Source organism: Ceratotherium simum, chromosome 4 (assembly GCF_057802395.1).
Source record: "Ceratotherium simum simum isolate JZ-2026a chromosome 4, ASM5780239v1, whole genome shotgun sequence".
NCBI classification, from domain to species: domain Eukaryota; kingdom Metazoa; phylum Chordata; class Mammalia; order Perissodactyla; family Rhinocerotidae; genus Ceratotherium; species Ceratotherium simum.
In genome coordinates this window covers 12,403,255-12,419,992 of record NC_141903.1, presented here as the reverse complement: position 1 = coordinate 12,419,992, position 16,738 = coordinate 12,403,255, and positions in this window count along the sequence as shown.

The window sequence follows — 16,738 nt, the reverse complement described above, 5'->3', positions numbered from 1 at the left end:
ACAGTCTGTGCCAAATTAGAATGCAGCATATGGATGTTCCTAACTGCTCTTTGCTAACCCTCTCCTCAACTTCTCAGCAAGCTAATGACCCAGAAGGTATCCATTTCCCACCCCACTCCTAAAGGTAATAGAGAACTGGCTGCTCTGAAAATGCCTGCATGCTCGCCCACGCATATCATCTTTCCAGGACTGGTCTCCTTCACGGAGAGTTAATTGTCCTTTGGATTTCCTAGGTATTAATCTAACATTTACTTGAATATTAACTCTTTTCCAAGCCCAGCCTAAAGGCAATTTTTGTCATAATGCTGATCATATGCTAAAAAGTAATGTTTAAAGCAGAGGTTATTTGTTTGTTTGTTAGTGGGGGAGTCAAAGTAATATTCTAAGGAAATTTAGCATTAGCCACTGGCTGTTACCTGTCTCTATATTAGCTAAAGCTGATAACAATTTTTTATTATTTGGATTCTCTCAACTCTTCATTTTTCAAGTAAAATTGCTATATAACTCTATCTATGGATGTTTTTGGAACTCACTCATCAAAATAAGTGTAAAATATATTATTGTCTATCTTGCACACTTTATCAGCATGTGCTCCCTGAAATATTTGGGCTTATTCAGCTATTTTACTACTTTTCTATCAACTGAACTCCATAAGTCCCCTTTTATTATATTCTAACGAGGAAAATCAATTGCAGACTAATTTTGTTTCCTGTTTCATTAGCAGATAAGTTGCTGTGACTGGTAAATAGTTCTGTGATATGGTCCTAACCCTTCCACGTAAGTAGAAATGGGAGGGAGAAAAATTATCTCCACCTTTCATTGTTGTGTTGGTGAAGAGTGTGAGATGCCTTTCTCTAATACATTTTAAGTTCTTTTTAAAATTAATTTTTATTATTTTTATTAGAAAAGTTAACTTGATCATTTTATAGATTTAAATAAAGACAGCAGTAGTAAATGCTAGTAAAATGATATAATATTTTCTGATAAAATATCTCTGAGGCATTTTTCAAAAATAGCATTATTTGCCTATGTCTTAGAATTATTAGATGGATAAAAAGAGAAATTGTGTAATATGGTCAAATTTTCAATGAGAGCTCTCACCTCTAACCCTGTCAGTGCAAGGGGCCTGTTTTATGAGAGCATCCCTGTTGAATTTATCATAGGTCTGTTATAAAGACACAGGGATCCTGCCCCAATTATTCAGGTATCTTGACTTGGAGTTTTTCAACTTGCTTATACAGGAACAGGTTATTAAACATTATGTTTCCTGGGCTAAAAATGAAGTTGCTGTATGGACAGAAGTTTGCAAATACACAAAAAGTCACACTGATTGATGGCCTTTGAAAATTGGCCATTTAGGTCAAGAGGGAGATGTTGATCAGGTTTATCATTCTGTGAAAGTCTTTCAAGTGATCAGAATGTTTCAGTAGCACAACGTTTTCTCCATCTGTTCTATACTTTGAAATAATGAGTCATGAAACTCAAGAAAGTGAGTGCCCATGCAATAAGAGTTGGCTTCCACATGGATTTAGTGATACTTGTCTAGCAGTCATCAGGAGAATACTGCTTCGGTGCCAAATCCAGTCCAAAGCTAGTTTTTGTCAATAAAGTTTTATCAGAACTAAGAAAAGCCCACTTGTTTATGTATTGTCTGTGGCTGATTGCCTTACAAAGGCAGAGTTGAGAAGTCACGACTGTGAGACCTAAATTATTTGCTGCCTGGCCCTTAACAGAAAGGTGTAGTGACTCCTGGTCTACTGTATACGTAACCTGAAGTAGACTATGTTCTGAAAGTTTGATAACTAGTTTGTGAATAGATCCATGGATCCTTTGTTTTTATTACTTTGAAATATTTAAAGAACCTTTCATAATTCTCTTGGCAGATGGATTATAGTGGTGAGAAACTTTAATGAAATTTTGTTTAGAAAATATTTTTGTTTGTCATAAAAGATGTTTATAGTGCAAGTACTTCTGAAAAACACCTTAACTGGTAGAAAACACAAAGTCAAACAATGTCTTTTGTTTGCTATATTTGCTGATAGGTTACTGAAATAATATCTCCTTTAACTTAAAAAAGGACCTTATTATACACAGTAACGCTTTAACTTTTAGAAATAAAAAAAGACAGTTAAATTATGGTTTATGGATTATTGTAGTGTTTAATGATAAAAAATCTGTCTTATGATTACTCAAAACATCTGTTTTTTTAATCCCAGCAGGTTAATTTATTAAGTTCAAAAAGACTTACTTAAAGTAGCATTAAAATATTAGCATATTCATTGGCAAATAAATGTTTAATAATTATGTTTTATATTTCCTCAATTCATAGTGAGTGGTATTATGGTGGTAGATAAGTAAGATAGTCTCAAGAGATATTACTAATTCAAGAAAATACTGCCAGCCGCATATTTTGACAGCATTTCTTAGTCATAAAAAGGAACCACAATCAAAGTCTCAGGTAATGTATTATAATATTAATTTTTTTTCATATTTCCACACATCCAGTGTCCAGTAGACCTGTCTCAACGTCATACACACGTGCGTGCAGGCAAACACACACACACGCACATACACATTGTCCCTAATGCTGTCATGGAAAAAAATTACGTTGGTGACTTTCACATATAACAAATGAGTAAGCTTTCAACCAAGAAAAGTAGGACATTTGGGGACAATCAAGTTTCGATATGAAACTAATGAAATATCTGGAGACAAATCAGAAACTACTGTTAGCAAGTAACTAAAATAAAAACAGAAGTAATCACACCTTAAATAAATGCAAGTTAAAAGAACCATCCTGGCTTATACTTCATGTAGAACAAGAACTTGCCCAGAAGTAGCTTACTGGCCTAAATAAATATAACTAGATTTTTCTTCCAAAAGTTGTTGCAGTTCTCCAACTTTCACTAGTTCCTACCATATTGTGGCAGTCATTTTATTCAGAGAACACACTAGTAAGGGTTTATGGTGACCAGAAAATAGGAGGGAAGCTCTGTGTCTTTTCCTATCTGTAGCCGAAATACCTGGCACTAAGTAAAATCTCAGTAAACTTTTGTAATAAATGAGCATTTGGGCAAATATTAAAACAAATTAGTGTCCTGAAAATGTGTTCCTAGAAAAACATCCATAAAATCAGAATGATCAGACTCAACGTGAACATTGAATTGTACATACACTCCCTCACTGATATTTGTGATCACAGGCTCAACCTCTCTGTGCCTCAGTTTCCCCATTTGGAAAATTGGGTGTAATAATGGCACCTACATTATAGGGTTGGGGTGAGAATGAAGAGCTATTATACATAAAGCACTTAGACAGTCCTACCATATAATGCTCCCTCAATATTACCTGCTCATAATGGTAGTAGTAATAGTAATAACAGTAGTGCTGGTAGTAGTAAAACTAGTAATAGTAGTCAAATACATCTTTAGATGTCCCCGAATTTCCTAAGTTAGAGTGTAAATAAATAATACCAATATTAACAGATGCATTGTGTAGAGTATTCATCATAAGAGACAAATGGAAGCCATTCATTTGTTTGTTCATTTTAGAAATACTAAATAGCCTTTGTCCTACTTCTGGGCAGATAGATTGGAGATGAGTATAGTTGTATAGTTATTTCTGCTCCTGAGGAGTGTACAACCCAGAACGGGAAACAAATTATAAGCAAGTAATTTCAAAGCAATTCTATCCAAGACAGAGGTAAGAACTATGAATAACTCAGTAGCAAATGACTAAAAGCTGTTGTAAAGGGGACTTTGTACATATATTTTATCCTCCCAGCAGCCCTACAAGGTAGATCTTACCATCCCCATTTCACTTTCTAGGAGTCACTAACCTAGAATCAAGCAGCCAGGGTGTGGCAAAGGCAGAACTGAACCCAGGTCTTCAGAGACCAAAGCCCGTGGTTTTCCAGCCCCTCAGCCATTGCTTGCCTGGTTCAGGAGACGGGGAGTGTTGTCCAGGACATCGCCTACTCCATGGTGTGGCTGGCCAAACCGTCCCTAGTCTGGACACCACAAATGGAGCATAAAGAAAAAGGAAGAGAAGCCATTTCATTTTAGGACTCTTGACTGCAGTCTGTTCAGTCTGGCCTGGTTTCTTCTCAGTGCTTATGTACATGCTAATTGCTGTGGGTAAATGGTGTCATTGTAAATAATAATGCCGTGGTGAGAGGTTTAATCTTCCCTGAGGTTGGTGGACGTCATCAGCTGCTGGTCTAGCCATAAGCTGAGTGATGGGAGTGTAGCTTATTGTTTACTTGTAACCATTTGTTGACAATGTTAATTGATGACTGATATTTACATAAAAATGATTTGAGTTGGACTGAAAAAAAATGTACACAGTTTGAATTCTGCTTTTTGCTTAGATTTTTTATTTTTTTTCTCTTGGACTGTAAAAATTGAGGGGACGTTGAAAAGCCGTCTACCTCGTTTCTTGTCTATCGACTGGATCCATTGAGACCGGATTGAAACAAATTCTGAGTAGTCCACTTCAGCAGTCCCTCCTGGTGCCCTACCTCTAAAGCCTGAATGAGATCTACAAATATAAATAGTGGTGCTTTGCCCCATTTCCTCTGTTTATTTGGCATCAATTAGATCACTCTGCCTTCCAGTTTAGAAAATTTATAATTTAAAGCTCTATCCACACATCTCCTGGGCCAGTTAAAGTGTGTTAATTTCTTATACCACTCTAAATATATGACTTGCAACTGATCCACTGCTCTCCACCAGCACTGTTTCATGAAGTCCAGAAACCTACCTTCACCTTCTTTTAATCATATTTTGCCTGAACTGTTATCCCTAACCATTTCTCATCACTTTTTAGGACTATCTTCAAGCAAGTAATATTGTAAAAATTATGCAGTGAACACCTAAACTTTTTGGAGAGTTGGTACCCATTTGATGTGTAACTTTTGTAACATAGCTATCAACCTAATTTTTTCACTGGCCTCATCCTAGTCTTTAAAACACACACACACACAACACACATACACATTCACACAGTGATACTCACTAGGGATTAGAATTAACAAATGGACAGAAGTGTGGGCTTTAGAACCTCTTAGACCTGGTTTTAAAGTTTACCTGGTGTAGCTTCTAGGTAAGCCTCAGACCCTCTTTAATTTCCTACTCTATGAAATGGAAATAGCAAATCCCACTCTAAAAATTATTGTGCAGGTTAAATAAGGCCACATGTGTTAAGAATTTGGCACAATCCCTGACCTATGATAGGTACTTAATAAATGGTAGCTGTTTTAAATTATTACTACATGACATGTAGTTAGTTATTCAAGGAAGTTAAAGTTGCATTTAAGTTAGTCTACATTAAAGTATGTTAAAATAGTTTGGATCTGAGTGGTTTTTTTGTTTGGGTTTTTTTTTTTTTTTTTTAGTTTTTCATTTGTTCCTAGTTAATTTAACAAGACTTTCCCTTGATCCTCGCCGAGCTACTGAGGTGTTGTTACCCAGAGTTGAGTGAGCATCTGTGACCTGAGGCTCAGCCAGTAGAGTTTTATTTCCAGTAAAGAGGACCAGGGAATGCTTTGCAAACATGAGCAGTAGCACTTGACCCTGCTGGAATCACACGGAACTGCTTCCCCATGGAAATTCTGGGCTTTCTCCCAAAAGCTTCATTTGAAGGTGAACACCTTATGCAAAATGCCATATATGTGACTCTCTCTCTAGTAAACAGTTAATGTACAAGACCTAAAAGATCCCCTGCCCATGCTGTCTTTCTTAATGAATTGTGACAATGCGCTAATTTAAGCACAAATGGCCCAGCGTCTCTCATTGTGACAGAGGCATTTTCCACCAAGGAAGGCAGCGAGAGTACTCTGAGATTGTGGCTTGTCCAGGACTGAGTTTGATTTATGAAATGAGACCTAGGAGCCTGGATTGAACAGATTGGCTTGCAAGAGACAGCTGTACTGGAGGAGCTGCTGCCAGGTATGAGTAGTGGAAATAGAGAAAAATGAACAGTGGGATAAAAATTCCTTTCCCAGTCCCTACTTATCAACATGAAACATCTGTTTCAGCTACAGTGGTTCCCAGTGGCAGTCAGAATTATTGATATGGCGAAATCGCTGCTTATATGCAGCACAATGGCATGCCCCCCCACCCTGGCTGCGTTGTGATAATTCATTACTATACTATTGCTACCAAAGACCCCATGCATGTGAGAGGGGAGTGGTGCCAGGGCGATCGTGCAAATGGGGAGGGTGGGGAAAAAAATTTTCCCCAGGAACAATAAATTTCTGCCTGCTGTTCTATTTTATTGTGGTTGAACACAGTGATTAGACTGGTTGGAAAATAAGCAATAAGCTTCTGTCTGTCTCCAATTGTTTTTAATATTCCTTTTAATGGGAGAACATAGCTTTTATTTAAACTAAACATAATGGATGCATTTTAAGATTTGGATTGGTTTTTCAAAAAATCTTGCCATCTCATATGTTATGTAAGCACATGCTACTATAAATAGGAAAACAAATATGCTTAGTTCAGCTTTTTGTTAGACAAAATTTGATTAGGGATGTGCAAAAGCTGATGCTGTCAGCCAACACATAGCACCAGGGAGCAATACATACCATGTTAGAATGAAAATTAAATGCATTTATTATCAAAGAAACTGTTTTACAGAAACATACCAAGAAAGTTTACATGCTCAAATAAATAGGAACTAGAATTCCTTAATTCAGTAATGTCACTTTATAGTGCAAGGTGGTAAAGTTGCGTATGCCTTCCCACGGCAGCAGAAGGATGATTAGAGGAAGATTTACTAACCAAGTTCTTGTGGTGCTTAGCCAATTCTAAGTAGCAGAACAATGCAAAAAGAAAAAGGAAAAATAAGAACCCACCACTTGTGAAGATGTTTTACTTTCATACGTATCCTAATTGCCCTTAACCTGTAAAGGAATTTTATTTACAGCTTCTTATCTGATAAGGCATTTATATGTTTTGTAAAGGTGGACTCTAAAAATTTTGGTGTGGGAAAATAAAAATTTTTAAATTAATTTCCCAACTAAAATTGTAGTGTGGCCAATTTAGATGTAAACATTAAAGAATGTAGGCAGTTCTGTGATGTTTGCTAACTGCTTTTACTGGGGTACTTAGCACTGGTCCTTGGGATGAGAAGAAAATAGAGTTCAGTGTTTCAGACAACAATGAAATGAAGCATTGGCATATTAATAAGTAGATCCTGCCTGTCAGCCTGGGCACTGAAGAGGTTAACAGACTCCGGTGCTGACAACATGATAATGAGGATTTATGGTGAGCAGGAGGTGAAGGTGGGTGGGATGCTCTCAGGCTCCTATGTGTGGTGGCTCCAGGCCCTCTGCAGACACAGTCGCTCAACAGGAGTGAAGGTTACCTTCTGGATTGTAACAACAGCTGAGCTTGGCTCCATTTGTGGCTGAGTGCACACACAGTAAAGATGTGTGAAAGTGTATGTGTTTGTGTGTGTGTGTATATACATATAAATAATTATATTCTTTGCTATTTTAGTACTTTATAATTTCTGATGTATGTTGAGTTGAATGACATTTTTATTAAGAAAATAAATAAAATATTCTGTTTGTCTAGTATAAGGCATATAGTTGAAATGATGGCTAGAGGGATGGATAGATAGCTTTCAAATATCTTCATGTTCTGGCCCCTGCCTACTTCTCTAACTTCAAATACTACAACTCTTCCTTTTGCTCACTCTTTAAAATTATTTTTATATATAAAACTATTTTTATTTTCCTCAAAAATGCAAGCTCATTTTTAGCTCAGGGGCCTTCGTAATTGCTTTTCCCTGTGACTGGAACACTCTTCCTTGTCTTTTCAGGAGACTTGTTTTTTTTTAAGGAGGATTGGCCCTGAGCCTGTTGCCAACCTTCCTCCTTTTTTCCTTTTTCCTCCCAAAGCCCCAGTAGATAGTTGTATGTCATAGTTGTATATCCTCCCAGTTGCTCCATGTGGGACGCCCCCCCCCCCAGCATGGCCCAACGAGTGGTGCACAGGGACACGCCCAGGATCCGAACCCACGAACCCCGGGCTGCCAAAGTGGAGCGAGTGAACCCAACTGCTCTGCCACCGGGGCAGCCCCTCAGGAGACTTGTTTTGATTGCCATTGAGCAACAACCCAAATATCTCTTTCTCACTTTCCCCATCCCTTAACACATGCAATCATATTTTCCTTATAGTTCATTATTTTCAAAATGTACCTTGATTGTTTACTTGTTAATGACCTCTCTACCACTAAAATTAAGTCCCACGAGAGCAAGGACCTTATCTAATTTCCTGTTATTTCTCTTACACCAAGAACTGTGTCATTTGTTTGGTGGCATATTTCTTGAGTTTATGAGGGGTGGATGTAGGAAGTCAGACTATCAGAACCAAAAGTTGTTCTTTGACTTCTCCATATGTGTGTACTTATATTCTGAGGTCTATGGATTCTTCTAAGTCGGCAATTCTTAAGAAATAGCTAATAGTGGAAGCATTAGAAAAGAAGGGAAGTCCAGTGGGGCAGTAAATGGCCTCAGCTCACAAGGGGCTCAGGTTCGAATCAGAATATATGTTCTCAACTTTCCCTCATTCTCAGTTGGCATTAACTCGGTTTAGTTTTCACAACTTTCAGTCTGCACTAAATTAGATACCTTAATGGGTGGTATGACTTATTTGTCAAAAGCTAAGGATGTTTCTCTGTGGGATATTACTATTAATATCACATCATACTTCTCTGTTTGACTCTTTAATGTGTTGATATCCATTGTTAATGTAATATTTTGCAAGAATATATGGTTTCCTATTTTTTATTTTAAAAATCACTATTTTAAAAATTATTGGAACTGCTACCTTTTATATTATAAAATGAATCACTGAACTGTTTCATAAAATATATTTCCTCTTCTGTAGAGGATGTCAATAAAATCATAAACATGTACTCAGGAACAGAAGTTTTTATCTGCACACGCTAAATTCAAACCAGTTTTCTTTTCCCTGAGGAGGCAAGTTTGTGTGTCGTTTCTCATATTTAAGTGACGATATCTTGACCCCAGGATTGTCAGAGACTCCCCACAGGACTTAGTCGTGAGATTACTCTGGAGGAGCCTGTAATGAGCCCTGTGCACACACCACATGGTTTCAATCACAGCTTTGTATGACTAGACAGTGTGGTGCCAGAAAGGAGCGATTGAAAACTATGCCAAGGGTCTTTGTCTTCATGGTTCAGATACTTGGGCCTCTGCTTTCAGGATCTTCTTCTACTTATTATTATTAACAGTTGTTTTATCTATGTGAAAACCAGTCTCTGAAGTTAGGGATCTGTATTGAAATAAGAGAAACTGAAAAGAATAGCCCACGTCACTATTCCAATCCTGTCATGCATTTTTCCTTTAGATTTTGTACTTATCTGAGACCTCTAGGATGACATTGCTTTTCTCAAGGGTGCTTTTGGGAGCAGGCACCAGATAGCAAATATTTTTCCCGAAGCTGCAGTCAGTGAAGATTTCCTGAAAATTTGGGGAAGGGAGGTGATATCTTTTTCTATGACTTAAAAAGAATTAAATCAGAGCATAAAACATTGCCTACATCATTCTTTGAAGAGGTATAATAGTGAAATATGAAATATGAAAAAATGAAGCTTGGGTTTAATAAACCATCTAATAGAATTGAAAATATTAGCTCAAGTCACTTATATACTTGCTTTTGGCTTCTGGGTAGGGTGGTGGACAACCATTTTTTCAAAATTTCTTTAAGAGTTGACTCCTTATAAATATATGTGTGTTGAAAGTTAGAGATTAATGTAGTCCTAGTCTGGAGGATTCTATGAGGGAAAGGTACATTATGGCTCTCTTGTCGTCTCTCACTAGTGAATTTACACATGCCCAGAACATAGTAGGAATTCATCAAGTGTTTGTCAGATTTACAAGTAAATAAATGCCCAATTTAACCTCTTCTCTTATAATTGGGAACAGAAACCCAGAGGAGGGCTGCCCCGTGGCTTAGCGGTTAAGTGCGCGCTCTCTGCTACTGGCGGCCCGGGGTTCGATCCCGGGCGTGCACTGACGCACTGCTTCTCTGGCCATGCTGAGGCCGCGTCCCACGTACAGCAACTAGAAGGATGTGCAGCTGACATACAACTATCTACTGGGGCTTTGGGGGAAAAAATAAATAAATAAAATTATTAAAAAAAAAAAAAAGAAATTACCTTTAAAAAAAAAAAAAAAAGAAACCCAGAGGAAAGATGTGGGTAGCCCAAGATGACAGAGCCAGTTTGTGGCTAAAATGAGACTAGAACCCAGTTATGCTGTAATTTTCCACTGTATCAGTAACAACTGATGTGTGGTCAAAGTGTAAGGTTTTGGGAATTGCAAAAGAGAGTTAGGCAAACACCTTATTCAAAATGGCCTTCCCATGTTGCTTAGAACCCTGATGCATGGATCTATTTAGTTTAACACATCTGTGCTGGTATTAAATCAAATTCACTGATAATGAGTTTAGATTCTTATTGTCAGAGAACAGTATGGCAGCTATGGAAATGTAAATGAATTTCTGTACTTGAGTGGGGAGCTGAAGGAGAAGGTGAGCTTTCTGACAGCATGTCAGATTTCCGTGGATAGGGGAAGAGAGATAGCACAAGAAAAGTGGGGTGAGAAATTGAAAACAGCCCAGAAACAGAATTTGACAATATGTTATAACGGCCTTTGGAAGCTTCAGTTCCTTATATAACTGAATAAAATAGAAGCTGTAACAACAGGTTAAATGATTTTTATTAGTAGAGTTTTAAAAGCTTTCCAGTTCATGTAGAGACTCAAAAATTCTCTTTCTACTGCATTTGTTTTCTTGAAATGTCCCACTCTTTTTGTCTCAGAAAACCCGTCTTCTACCTATCTGTCATCTCCTCTAATTGAAGAAAGAAATGGTTAAGCATGTCTGGTCAGTGGTCACTATTGTTTGAGTAAAAAAAGATGAATCTATCCTTTTCCATTGATAATGAAACATAGCATTCTGAACATCTTCAAATCTCATTATAAAAATAAAAGACAGGAAACTTCTGAATGACTCTAGTGTTAACTGCTTGTGTGACTTTGGACAAATCATATTGAACTTTCTGTACCTCAGTTTCTTCATTTCTAAGGAAAGTTATTAAATTAGAGGCTCTCCAAGGTTCCTTTTATCTCTTTTATCCTCATGTAGTTCATAGGCCAGGGAGAGAACAGGCCCTAGAGTCCAAATTTGCCCTTAATTCAGGATCAAAAGAATGGATAATTTAGGTATGAGAGTCATGAACTGTAAATTGAGCCAATGCAAAAACATCAGACTCAGTTCAGCTGTCCATTCATCTAAGCATTCAATTTTCTTCTGTGTAAATTTCAAAAGGGAAATAGATCTTTTGGTATGTAGGAACTCTGATTCATTTTGGAATATTCACTAGGTGAATCATGCTCCAACCAATTACTAACATGTTATAAAGTCTTCCTTCATCCTTGTCTGTAACGGTTTTAAGCTCTATAATTTGCCATCTCTTCACTGCTTAGGGACAGAGGTAATCAATGAAAATGTGTATTTCAAGAATACGCATGTCCCCCAGATTGTAGTTTATCAAAGTCACTTTGAATCATTCCAATTGAATTTTCACTTCTTGTAAATCATCAATGTCTATAATCATATTACAGGGTCACAGGGGATCACCAAGAAAGGTATATTAAAGGAATGGCAGAGGAGTAAGTGCAATGCCCTTGAGTCATTCCTTGGTAATACAAGAACAGAATTTATTCTTAGAAAGTTGGTGGGGGTGGGAACATTCTTTTCCCTTTCCAACAGTCCTACTGCTCACTCTCAATCTGAATAGCTGTGCTAGTCAGGATGTTTACTGTTTCAAATAAGAGGAACTACAGTTCAAACCAGCATAAACATGAAAGGGAATTTGTTGGCTCATACAATTAGGAAGATCAAGGAGTGAATATGGATGGCTTCAGGCAAGGCTAAATACCAGAGTTCACAGAACAAGGACACTAGGATGTTCTCTCTCTCTCTCTTTCTCTTTATCTCTATATATCCATCTCCTTCTCCCTCCTACCCTCCTACCTTCTCCCCCACCCACCCACTCGTTGATTCTCTGTGTTACCTTTGCTCTCAGATCAGCTTACCTTGGAGTTTGGGCTACAGTAACATCAGATCTGTATTGTACCATAGTTCTAGCAAAAGTCTTGGCACTCTGATTGGCCTGGTTTTAGGCACTTTTCATCTTTGAATCACTATGGTTATGATTATCCAGGCCTTGGTTTCATGTCCATAACAGAAGCCCCAAAGGAGTCATACCCTCCCTAACGATGTTGACTAAAGTTGGAGAAGGGATGCTTCTTTAAGGAGAATTGGATTGCTGTTACCAGAAATAGAGAGGGTTGGAGAAGTATGCATATGTCAACTGCAGTTCTTTCCCCCCAGAAAATAGAATTTGTGTTTTTGGCCCACGGTAGTGTGAAGGAAAGCAAGGTATCATTAATTAATACATAGGTCCCCTTCTGATCTTTCTAACTCTGAAATTTATCTAGTCTTCCTATATTTGTGCCATCCTTCCAAGTGTTACATGGACCCATTAATATTGAATTCTTCCTTTTGAGAAGCCAAAGAAATTCCCTATGATACAGAGTTTCTTGTTCACTGAGTAAACACTGGAACAAAGGAATTTATGAGTAGTCAAACTGAAAACATACAGTTCATCATTTGGGTTCTGTTCTGATCTTTGAAATGAAAATATGGCTCTTCTTTGAAACAGGTATCTCATCTCAATCCAAACAAAATATCATATTTCCTGAAAAAGGCTGTATGTTGAAATACTTGATTTCTAAGTATTATAGGCATGGCTTATCCCCTTGTTGCTGATATATGTGTATATTTTTGAAATGTGTCTCCTGGGAACATTAAAATAAAACATTTCATTATCCATCTTTTTATTTTTTTTTCCAAGCGATGTCTCTGCCAGATATGGAATGCATGTAATTCACTGTTGCTTTTAATTTGTCAGTACATTAATTTTAGTTGATAAAGAAGTTAACTGAATATGCTGTCCCAGTTTTCTTTGATAATTCAAGTTCATTTGGCTCTTGCTTTTAAAGGATGTTCAGTGCCTCCCCAAATCTCCTTGGGTTTATATAGCTTTTAAGTTGTCATTGACCCAAGAGATCATTCAAGGGTGATTATAGTTTTCAAGCTTGTTTGTATGCAGTAGCCATGACCTTTTTTCTAAAGACACTCAGCTGCTCTTAGCTGCACCTTGACCTCCAATAGACATTTATTACAAATCAATTTCATAGATGCCCTATAAAATAATGTAGAGTGTCTCTTGTAGCAAGATAATGTGAAGGCACCAATTTATTGTCCGTAGGAGGTTAGAAAGAACAACTGGATCATGAATACTGAATGAATTTTGAGTGATCTTACTAATTTTTTCTGATTGGCTACCCTTATGAGGAACGATTGTGCCCTAAATTTTGGAAACAACATCTCTACGATATGCCACATTGGTCTCTGGGCGGAATGGAACAGAAATGTTTATTCTTTGGTTGACAATCCTGAAATCGCAAAGTTGGCAGTATGGAGTAAGGCAAGTTTTTGGAAGAGATGACCCACTATGTCTGGTTGCTTATTTACACTCTAGTCAGATGGGGGCCTCAAACCACTTTGAGCATCCTGGGGTAAGGGAGGAGGGCTTAATTCTTTAAATTACTTAACCTAATTCTACAAGTAGATAATGATCTTTGTGGTTTATTGTAGAGCAGGAATTTACACATAGTAGGTGACGAATAAGTACTGATGAATCAAATTGAACTGAATTCAACCTGTTATTCTTTTCCAACTTTATTATTATTATTATTATTTTTTGTGTGTGTGTGTGTGTGAGGAGATCAGCCCTGTGCTAACATCTGCCAATCCTCCTCTTTTTTTGCTGAGGAAGACGGCCCTGGGCTAACATCTGTGCCCATCTTCCTCCACTTTATATGGGACGCCGCCACAGCATGGCTTGCCAAGCAGTGCATCGGTGCGCGCCCGGGATCCGAACCAGCGAACCCCGGGCCGCCGCAGCAGAGCGCACGCACTTAACCGCTTGCGCCACCGGGCCGGCCCCCCAACTTTATTATTTTTACTAAGCACATTTCTAGTTGTTATGACTATACACACACACACACACACACATACATGTGCACACACAGGTCTGTGTTTTTTATGTGCTATGCCTTTGTTCCAGAGGTTTTACTGTGTAGTTGAGAAAAAAATAATTTTCAGACAAAATGTAGACTAGATAGAGGTAACTGAGCTTCAAAGTATTTATGCACTAGGGTATTAATTTCCATTTCAGAGTATTCCTTTTTACACAAGATGGATGTTCTGCTTTCAATTTATTAGCTACATAAATGAGCTTATCTATTTCTAATTTTGACTTAATATAAAAAGCATCAAATGTTAGATTTCATCCATCTAATTTTCATTTTGTATAATTATTTGTGGTAAGCTGATTTTAGTTTATGCTATCAGTTTATCAGGTTCAGGCAGATGATATTAAAGGTATATATTCTCCAATATCTGAATATCCACATTCATAAGTCATGCTGCATCTCAGAGAAATACTGTAGTTGATTGTTTGGCTGCTCCCTGGGAGAATAATATTACCAGAGCTAAATACAAGAGTGAGAATTCCTCTCTCCCCTCTCCTCTTTCCAGTTGTGTTTTGAAGCATATGGTTTCTTCTCACGGGTTTCTCTTACCTTAGGCAAAAATGTAAAAATTATTTTGATAGCTTCTTTTCTCCTTAGCCTCAGAGCCATCTTGGAGAGCTCTCTTCTCTCTTCTTTGATATCTCTATCAGTTCACTCTGAAGTGGTGGAGAAGTAGAAAGCTTCAGTTACATTAGCAAGTGATTTAGTTCGTAGCATACCAATCACTTTAAAAAGTATGGAATCATATTGCATAGGTGGAAGCTTATACGATTTAGATAATTCATTTATTTGCCTCATGCTTTTAGAGACTGTTCTCTGCCTCCTCAAACTTTATGCAAAATGATGAAGTCCTTTTTGAAAGAACTCACTCTTCAGTGACTTTGAAAACAATCTATTTTATACCATAAAACCAAAAAAAAAAGCAGTGTATATTTTTTCTTTTTTTGGTCAAGCAAATTAATACTTTGCTTTAGAGGCATTTCCCTGAATTAGTGTAACACCACTTCCCTAAGTCATGGCAAGATTTCCTATTGTCCGAGAAACTTTTAGGCAGAATGTTTGCTAAACAGACATATGCCAATAATGGCAAGCATTTTCAAAGGCAATCATTGAAAAAAAGAGGCACAGCTAAGGCAAATTGAATTTTTTGTTTGTATGATATGTGATTTTACTGATTGTCTTAGACTTGGTGATATGGCTAGTTTTTCAGGTCACGGAGGTCAAAGTATTAGTCTTCTGCAATGACCCTTTACATTCCCAACCTTCTAAATTATTTTAAAATAAATATTTTTTACTACAATAAAATAAGAAAATATTCTAATTTTCCTATTCATTTAAAAGCAATCAACCTTTTTGGTTATAAATGTGAGCGATTTCAAAATGTCAAACAAGTTAAAAGATTTCATTGCTATATCTAAAAAGATAAAGCTAACATCATATGTAAAAGAAGACATGTTAGCAGAATTTTACTGGTAATAAAAACACCAATAATAATAGCAAGATGCAATACTTACATCATGCTTAATATCTGCCAGATGTCTTCCTACATGCTTTACTATATCAACACATTTTTAGCATCCCAACAATTCTATGAAGAAAGTACTGTTATTATCCTCAATATACAGATGAGAAAAAAGAGTCACCGAGAGTGTACATAACAGACCTACAGTATTGCTGTGAGGGAAAGATGGAGCCACAATTCAAAGTCAGGCAATCTATTCTGGGATCTGTCCTCTTATCCACTATGAAATGCTGTTTCTCTAAGCATTAAAAACAGCTAATACATTCAAGTTCAAGTCAAATTTTCTTTTTTTTTTTTCAATTTATTTTTTTTTATTGTGGTAAAATATATGTAACATAAAATTTACCATCTTTATTTTTAAGTGTGCAGTTCAGTAGCATTAATACATTCACACTATTGTGCAACCATTACCACCATCTAGCATTAGAACTCTTTTCATCTGTACCTGTTGGGAAACTCTGTACCTGTTAAACAATAAGTCCCAGTTTCCCCTCCCCACAACCCCTGGCAACTATTGTTCTGCTTTCTGTTTCCATGAAATTTCACTGTTTTATGTACCTCATATAACTGGAATCATACAATATCATACATTACAAAATACAAATGTCCTTTTGTGTCTGGCTTATTTCCCTTAGCATAATGTCCTCAAGGTTCATCATGTTGTAGTATTATGTCAGATTATTTTTCGTTTTTAAGTCTGAATGATGTTCTATTGTGTGTATTTACTACATTTTGTTTTATCGATTCATCCTTTCCTAGACACTTGGGTTGCTTCTTCCTTTTGGCTATTACGAATAATGCTACTATGAACCTGAATGTACAAATATCAGTTTGAGACTCTGCTTTGAATTCTACTGGGTATATACCTAGAAGTGGAATTGCTGGAGCATATGGAAATTCTGTTTTTAATTTTATGAGGAACGACTATACTGTTTTCTGTAGTGGTTGCATCATTTTACATTCCCACCAACACTGTATAAGCGTTACATTTTATCCACATCCTTGTCAACATTAGT